We start from the raw sequence: 9,274 nt of genomic DNA on the forward strand, positions 1-9,274 counted from the left end.
AAAACTCACAGAGAGCGAGGGACACACAGAGAGCAAGGGAGACACAGAGAGCGAGAGACACACAGAGAGCGAGGAACACACACAGAGAGCGTGGGACACACACAGTGCAAGGGACACACACAGAGAGCGGGGGACACACAGAGAGCGAGAGACACACAGAGAGTGAGGGACACACAGAGAGCGAGGGACACACAGAGAGCGAGGAACACACACAGAGAGCGAAGGACACACACAGAGAGCGAGGGACACACAGAGAGCGAGGGACACACAGAGAGCGAGGAACACACACAGAGAGCGAGGGTCACACAGAGATCGAGGGACACACACAGAGTGCGAGGGACACACACAGTTCAAGGGACACACACAGAGTGCGGGGGACACACAGAGATCGAGGGACACACAGAGAGCGAGGAACACACACAGAGAGCGAAGGACACACACAGAGAGCGAGGGACACACAGAGAGCGAGGGACACACAGAGAGCGAGGAACACACACAGAGAGCGAGGGTCACACAGAGATCGAGGGACACACACAGAGTGCGAGGGACACACACAGTTCAAGGGACACACACAGAGTGCGGGGGACACACAGAGATCGAGGGACGCACAGAGAGAGTGACGCACAGAGCGAGGGACACAGAGAGCGAGGGACACAGAGAGCGAGGGGTGCACAGAGAGCGAGGGACACACACAGAGAGCGAGGGACACACAGAGAGGGAGGTAGAAACAGAGAGCGAAGGACACACAGAGAGCGATTGGCGCACAGAGAGCGAGGGACACACAGAGAGCGAGGGGTGCACAGAGAGCGAGGGATACACACAGAGAGCGAGGGACGCACAGAGAGCTCGGGACACACAGAGAGCGAGGGCACAGAGAGCGAGGGGTGCACAGAGAGCGAGGGCACAGAGAGCGAGGGGTGCACAGAGAGCGAGGGACACACACAGAGAGCGAGGGATACACACAGAGAGCGAGGGACACACAGAGAGCGAGGGACACAAGGAGAGTGAGAGGCACACAGAGAGTGAGAGGCACACAGAGAGCGAGGGACACACAGAGAGCGAGGAACTCACAGAGAGCGACGAACACACAGAGAGCGAGGGACACACAGAGAGCGAGGGACACACAGAGTGCGAGGTACATACAGAGAGAGGGGCACCCTTAGAGCGAGGGACACAGAGAGCGAGGGACACACAGAGAGCGAGGGACACACACAGAGAGCGAGGGACACACACACAGAGCGAGGGACACACACAGTGCGAGGGACACACACAGAGAGCGAGGGACACACAGAGACCGAGGGACACACAGAAAGTGAGGGACACACAGAGAGCGAGGGACTCACAGAGAGCGAGGAACACACACAGAGAGCGAGGGACACACACAGAGGGCGAGGGACACACACAGAGAGCGAGGGACACACACAGAGAGCGAGGGACACACAGAGAGCGAGGAACACACACAGAGAGCGAGGGGCACACACAGGGAGCGAGGGACACACACAGAGAGCGAGGGACACACAGAGAGCGAGCGACACAGAGAGAGCGAGGGACACACAGAGAGCGAGGGACACACAGAGTGAGGGACACGCAGAGAGCGAGGGAAAAACAGAGAGCGAGGGACACACAGAGAGCGAGGGACACACAGAGAGCGAGGGACACACAGAGAGCGAGGGACACACAGAGAGCAAGGGACACACACAGAGCGTGGGACACACAGAGATCGAGGGACACACAGAGAGAGGGACGCACAGAGCGAGGGACACAGAGCGAGGGACACAGAGAGCGAGGGACACATAGAGCGAGGCACACAGAGAGCGAGGGACACAGAGAGCGAGGGACACAGAGAGCGAGGGACACACAGAGAGCGAAGGACGCACAGAGAGCGAGGGACACACAGAGGGCGAGGGACACAGAGAGCAAGGGGTGCACAGAGGAGCGAGGAACACACACAGAGAGTGAGGGACACACAGAGCGCGAGGGACATAGAGAGAGCGAGGGACGCAGAGAGAGCGAGTGGCGCACAGAGAGCGAGGGACGCACAGAGAGCGAGGGACACACAGAGAGCGAGGGACGCACAGAGTGCGAGGGACGCAGAGAGAGCGAGGGACGCACAGAGAGCGAGGGACGCACAGAGAACGAGGGACAAACAGAGAGCGAGGGACACACAGAGAGCGAGGGACACACAGAGCGAGGGACACACAGAACGAGGAACACACAGAGAGCGAGGGACACACAGAGAGCGAGGGACACACAGCGAGCGAGGGACACACAGAGAGCAAGGGACACACAGAGAGCAAAGGACACACAGAGCGTGGGACACACAGAGATCGAGGGACGCACAGAGAGAGGGACGCACAGAGCGAGGGACACAGAGTGAGGGACACAGAGAGCGAGGGACACATAGAGCGAGGCACACAGAGAGCGAGGGACACAGAGAGTGAGGGACACAGAGAGCGAGGAGTGCACAGAGAGCAAGGGACACACACAGAGAGCGAGGGACACACAGAGAGCGAGGGACACACAGAGAGCGAGGGACACACAGAGAGCGAGGGACACTGAGAGCGAGGGGTGCACAGAGAGCGAGGGACACACACAGAGAGCGATGGACACACAGAGAGCGAGGGACACACAGAGAGCGAGGGACACACAGAGAGCGAGGGACACACAGATAGGGAGGGACACACAGAGAGGGAGGGACACAGAGAGCGAGGGGTGCACAGAGAGCGAAGGACACACACAGAGAGCGAGGGACACAAAGAGAGCGAGGGACACACAGAGAGCGAGGGACACACAGAGAGCGAGGGACACACAGAGAGCGAAGGACGCACAGAGAGCGAGGGACACACAGAGGGCGAGGGACACAGAGAGCGAGGGGTGAACAGAGAGCGAGGGACACACACAGAGAGCGAGGGACGCACAGAGAGCTAGGGACACACAAGGAGCGAGGAACACACACAGAGAGTGAGGGACGCACAGAGCGCGAGGGACACAGAGAGTGAGAGGTGCACAGACAGCGAGGGACACGCACAGAGCGAGGGACACTCAGAGAGCGAGGGACGCAGAGAGAGCGAGTGGCGCACAGAGAGCGAGGGACGCACAGAGAGCGAGGGACGCACAGAGAGCGAGGGACGCACAGAGAGCGAGGGACGCACAGAACGAGGGACACACAGAGAGCGAGGGACACACAGAGAGCGAGGGACGCATAGAGAGCGAGTGGCGCACAGAGAGCGAGGGACGCACAGAGTGAGGGACACACAGAGAGCGAGGGACACACAGAGAGCGAGGGACACACAGAGAGCGAGGGACACACAGAGAGCAAGGGACACACAGAGAGCAAAGGACACACACAGAGTGTGGCACACACAGAGAGAGGGACGCACAGAGCGAGGGACACAGAGCGAGGGACACAGAGAGCGAGGGACACATATATCGAGGCACACAGAGAGCGAGGGACACAGAGAGCGAGGGACACACAGAGAGCGAGGGACACACTGAGAGCGAAGGACGCACAGAGAGCGAGGGACACACAGAGGGCGAGGGACACAGAGATCGAGGGGTGCACAGAGAGCGAGGGACACGCACAGAGAGCGAGGGACGCACAGAGAGGTAGGGACACACAAGGAGCGAGGAACACACACACAGAGTGAGGGACACACAGAGCGCGAGGGACATAGAGAGAGCGAGGGACGCAGAGAGAGCGAGGGACGCACAGAGAGCGAGGGACGCACAGAGAGCGAGGGACACACAGAGAGCGAGGGACGCACAGAGAGCGAGGGATGCAGAGAGAGCGAGGGACGCACAGAGAGCGAGGGACGCACAGAGAACGAGGGACAAACAGAGAGCGAGGTACACACAGAGAGCGAGGGACACACAGAGCGAGGGACACACAGAGCGAGGGACACACAGAGAGCGAGGGACACAAAGAGAGCGAGGGACACACAGAGAGCGAGGGACACACAGAGAGCGAGGGACACACAGAGAGCAAGGGACACACAGAGAGCAAAGGACACACACAGAGCGAGGGACACACAGAGATCGAGGGACGCACAGAGAGAGGGACGCACAGAGCGAGGGACACAGAGCGAGGGACACAGAGAGCGAGGGACACAGAGAGCGAGGCACACAGAGAGCGAGGGACACTGAGAGCGAGGGGTGCACAGAGAGCGAGGGACACACACAGAGAGCGAGGGACACACAGAGAGCGAGGGACACACAGAGAGCGAGGGACACACAGAGAGCGAGGGACACACAGAGCGAGGGGTGCACAGAGAGCGAAGGACACACACAGAGAGCGAGAGACACACAGAGAGCGAGGGACACAGAGAGCGAGGGACACACAGAGAGCGAGGGACACACAGAGAGCGAGGGACACACAGATAGGGAGGGACACACAGAGAGGGAGGGACACAGACTGCGAGGGGTGAACAGAGAGCGAAGGACACACACAGAGAGCGAGGGACACACAGAGAGCGAGGGACACACAGAGAGCGAGGGACACACAGAGAGCGAGGGACACACAGAGAGCGAAGGACGCACAGAGAGCGAGGGACACACAGAGAGCGAGGGACGCACAGAGAGCTAGGGACACACAAGGAGCGAGGAACACACACAGAGAGTGAGGGACACACAGAGCGCGAGGGACACAGAGAGTGAGGGGTGCACAGAGAGCGAGGGACACGCACAGAGCGAGGGACACACAGAGCGAGGGACACACAGAGCGAGGGACACACAGAGAGCGAGGGACACAAAGAGAGCGAGGGACACACAGAGAGCGAGGGACACAGAGAGCGAGGGGTGCACAGAGAGCGAGGGACACACACAGAGAGCGAGGGACACACAGAGAGGGAGGTACAAACAGAGAGCGAAGGACACACAGAGAGCGATTGGCGCACAGAGAGCGAGGGACACACAGAGAGCGAGGGGTGCACAGAGAGCGAGGGATACACACAGAGAGCGAGGGACGCACAGAGAGCTCGGGACACACAGAGAGCGAGGGCACAGAGAGCGAGGGGTGCACAGAGAGCGAGGGCACAGAGAGCGAGGGGTGCACAGAGAGCGAGGGACACACACAGAGAGCGAGGGATACACACAGAGAGCGAGGGACACACAGAGAGCGAGGGACACAAAGAGAGTGAGGAACACACACAGAGAGCGAGGGACACACACAGTGCAAGGGACACACACAGAGAGCGGGGGACACACAGAGAGCGAGGGACACACAGAGAGTGAGGGACACACAGAGAGCGAGGGACACACAGAGAGCGAGGGACACACACAGTTCAAGGGAAACACACAGAGAGCGAGGGACACACAGAGAGCGAGAGACACACAGAGAGTGAGGGACACACAGAGAGCGAGGGACACACAGAGGACGAGGGACACAGAGAGCGAGGGGTGCACAGAGGAGCGAGGAACGCACACACAGAGTGAGGGACACACAGAGCGCGAGGGACATAGAGAGAGCGAGGGACGCAGAGAGAGAGAGTGGCGCACAGAGAGCGAGGGACGCACAGAGAGCGAGGGACACACAGAGAGCGAGGGACGCACAGAGTGCGAGGGACGCAGAGAGAGCGAGGGACACACAGAGAGCGAGGGACACAAAGAGAGCGAGGAACACACAGAGAGCGAGGGACACACAGAGAGCGAGGGACACGCACAGAGAGCGAGGGACACACAGAGAGCAAGGGCACAGAAAACGAGGGGTGCACAGAGAGCGAGGGACACACACAGAGAGAAAACTCACAGAGAGCGAGGGACACACAGAGAGCAAGGGAGACACAGAGAGCGAGAGACACACAGAGAGCGAGGAACACACACAGAGAGCGTGGGACACACACAGTGCAAGGGACACACACAGAGAGCGGGGGACACACAGAGAGCGAGAGACACACAGAGAGTGAGGGACACACAGAGAGCGAGGGACACACAGAGAGCGAGGAACACACACAGAGAGCGAAGGACACACACAGAGAGCGAGGGACACACAGAGAGCGAGGGACACACAGAGAGCGAGGAACACACACAGAGAGCGAGGGTCACACAGAGATCGAGGGACACACACAGAGTGCGAGGGACACACACAGTTCAAGGGACACACACAGAGTGCGGGGGACACACAGAGATCGAGGGACACACAGAGAGCGAGGAACACACACAGAGAGCGAAGGACACACACAGAGAGCGAGGGACACACAGAGAGCGAGGGACACACAGAGAGCGAGGAACACACACAGAGAGCGAGGGTCACACAGAGATCGAGGGACACACACAGAGTGCGAGGGACACACACAGTTCAAGGGACACACACAGAGTGCGGGGGACACACAGAGATCGAGGGACGCACAGAGAGAGTGACGCACAGAGCGAGGGACACAGAGAGCGAGGGACACAGAGAGCGAGGGGTGCACAGAGAGCGAGGGACACACACAGAGAGCGAGGGACACACAGAGAGGGAGGTAGAAACAGAGAGCGAAGGACACACAGAGAGCGATTGGCGCACAGAGAGCGAGGGACACACAGAGAGCGAGGGGTGCACAGAGAGCGAGGGATACACACAGAGAGCGAGGGACGCACAGAGAGCTCGGGACACACAGAGAGCGAGGGCACAGAGAGCGAGGGGTGCACAGAGAGCGAGGGCACAGAGAGCGAGGGGTGCACAGAGAGCGAGGGACACACACAGAGAGCGAGGGATACACACAGAGAGCGAGGGACACACAGAGAGCGAGGGACACAAGGAGAGTGAGAGGCACACAGAGAGTGAGAGGCACACAGAGAGCGAGGGACACACAGAGAGCGAGGAACTCACAGAGAGCGACGAACACACAGAGAGCGAGGGACACACAGAGAGCGAGGGACACACAGAGTGCGAGGTACATACAGAGAGAGGGGCACCCTTAGAGCGAGGGACACAGAGAGCGAGGGACACACAGAGAGCGAGGGACACACACAGAGAGCGAGGGACACACACACAGAGCGAGGGACACACACAGTGCGAGGGACACACACAGAGAGCGAGGGACACACAGAGACCGAGGGACACACAGAGAGTGAGGGACACACAGAGAGCGAGGGACTCACAGAGAGCGAGGAACACACACAGAGAGCGAGGGACACACACAGAGGGCGAGGGACACACACAGAGAGCGAGGGACACACACAGAGAGCGAGGGACACACAGAGAGCGAGGAACACACACAGAGAGCGAGGGGCACACACAGAGAGCGAGGGACACACACAGAGAGCGAGGGACACACAGAGAGCGAGCGACACAGAGAGAGCGAGGGACACACAGAGAGCGAGGGACACACAGAGTGAGGGACACGCAGAGAGCGAGGGAAAAACAGAGAGCGAGGGACACACAGAGAGCGAGGGACACACAGAGAGCGAGGGACACACAGAGAGCGAGGGACACACAGAGAGCAAGGGACACACACAGAGCGTGGGACACACAGAGATCGAGGGACACACAGAGAGAGGGACGCACAGAGCGAGGGACACAGAGCGAGGGACACAGAGAGCGAGGGACACATAGAGCGAGGCACACAGAGAGCGAGGGACACAGAGAGCGAGGGACACAGAGAGCGAGGGACACACAGAGAGCGAAGGACGCACAGAGAGCGAGGGACACACAGAGGGCGAGGGACACAGAGAGCAAGGGGTGCACAGAGGAGCGAGGAACACACACAGAGAGTGAGGGACACACAGAGCGCGAGGGACATAGAGAGAGCGAGGGACGCAGAGAGAGCGAGTGGCGCACAGAGAGCGAGGGACGCACAGAGAGCGAGGGACACACAGAGAGCGAGGGATGCACAGAGTGCGAGGGACGCAGAGAGAGCGAGGGACGCACAGAGAGCGAGGGACGCACAGAGAACGAGGGACAAACAGAGAGCGAGGGACACACAGAGAGCGAGGGACACACAGAGCGAGGGACACACAGAACGAGGAACACACAGAGAGCGAGGGACACACAGAGAGCGAGGGACACACAGCGAGCGAGGGACACACAGAGAGCAAGGGACACACAGAGAGCAAAGGACACACAGAGCGTGGGACACACAGAGATCGAGGGACGCACAGAGAGAGGGACGCACAGAGCGAGGGACACAGAGCGAGGGACACAGAGAGCGAGGGACACATAGAGCGAGGCACACAGAGAGCGAGGGACACAGAGAGTGAGGGACACAGAGAGCGAGGAGTGCACAGAGAGCAAGGGACACACACAGAGAGCGAGGGACACACAGAGAGCGAGGGACACACAGAGAGCGAGGGACACACAGAGAGCGAGGGACACTGAGAGCGAGGGGTGCACAGAGAGCGAGGGACACACACAGAGAGCGATGGACACACAGAGAGCGAGGGACACACAGAGAGCGAGGGACACACAGAGAGCGAGGGACACACAGATAGGGAGGGACACACAGAGAGGGAGGGACACAGAGAGCGAGGGGTGCACAGAGAGCGAAGGACACACACAGAGAGCGAGGGACACAAAGAGAGCGAGGGACACACAGAGAGCGAGGGACACACAGAGAGCGAGGGACACACAGAGAGCGAAGGACGCACAGAGAGCGAGGGACACACAGAGGGCGAGGGACACAGAGAGCGAGGGGTGAACAGAGAGCGAGGGACACACACAGAGAGCGAGGGACGCACAGAGAGCTAGGGACACACAAGGAGCGAGGAACACACACAGAGAGTGAGGGACGCACAGAGCGCGAGGGACACAGAGAGTGAGAGGTGCACAGACAGCGAGGGACACGCACAGAGCGAGGGACACTCAGAGAGCGAGGGACGCAGAGAGAGCGAGTGGCGCACAGAGAGCGAGGGACGCACAGAGAGCGAGGGACGCACAGAGAGCGAGGGACGCACAGAGAGCGAGGGACGCACAGAACGAGGGACACACAGAGAGCGAGGGACACACAGAGAGCGAGGGACGCATAGAGAGCGAGTGGCGCACAGAGAGCGAGGGACGCACAGAGTGAGGGACACACAGAGAGCGAGGGACACACAGAGAGCGAGGGACACACAGAGAGCGAGGGACACACAGAGAGCAAGGGACACACAGAGAGCAAAGGACACACACAGAGTGTGGCACACACAGAGAGAGGGACGCACAGAGCGAGGGACACAGAGCGAGGGACACAGAGAGCGAGGGACACATATATCGAGGCACACAGAGAGCGAGGGACACAGAGAGCGAGGGACACACAGAGAGCGAGGGACACACTGAGAGCGAAGGACGCACAGAGAGCGAGGGACACACAGAGGGCGAGGG

Source organism: Scyliorhinus torazame, chromosome 23, assembly GCF_047496885.1.
Source record: "Scyliorhinus torazame isolate Kashiwa2021f chromosome 23, sScyTor2.1, whole genome shotgun sequence".
In the NCBI taxonomy this organism is placed as follows: domain Eukaryota; kingdom Metazoa; phylum Chordata; class Chondrichthyes; order Carcharhiniformes; family Scyliorhinidae; genus Scyliorhinus; species Scyliorhinus torazame.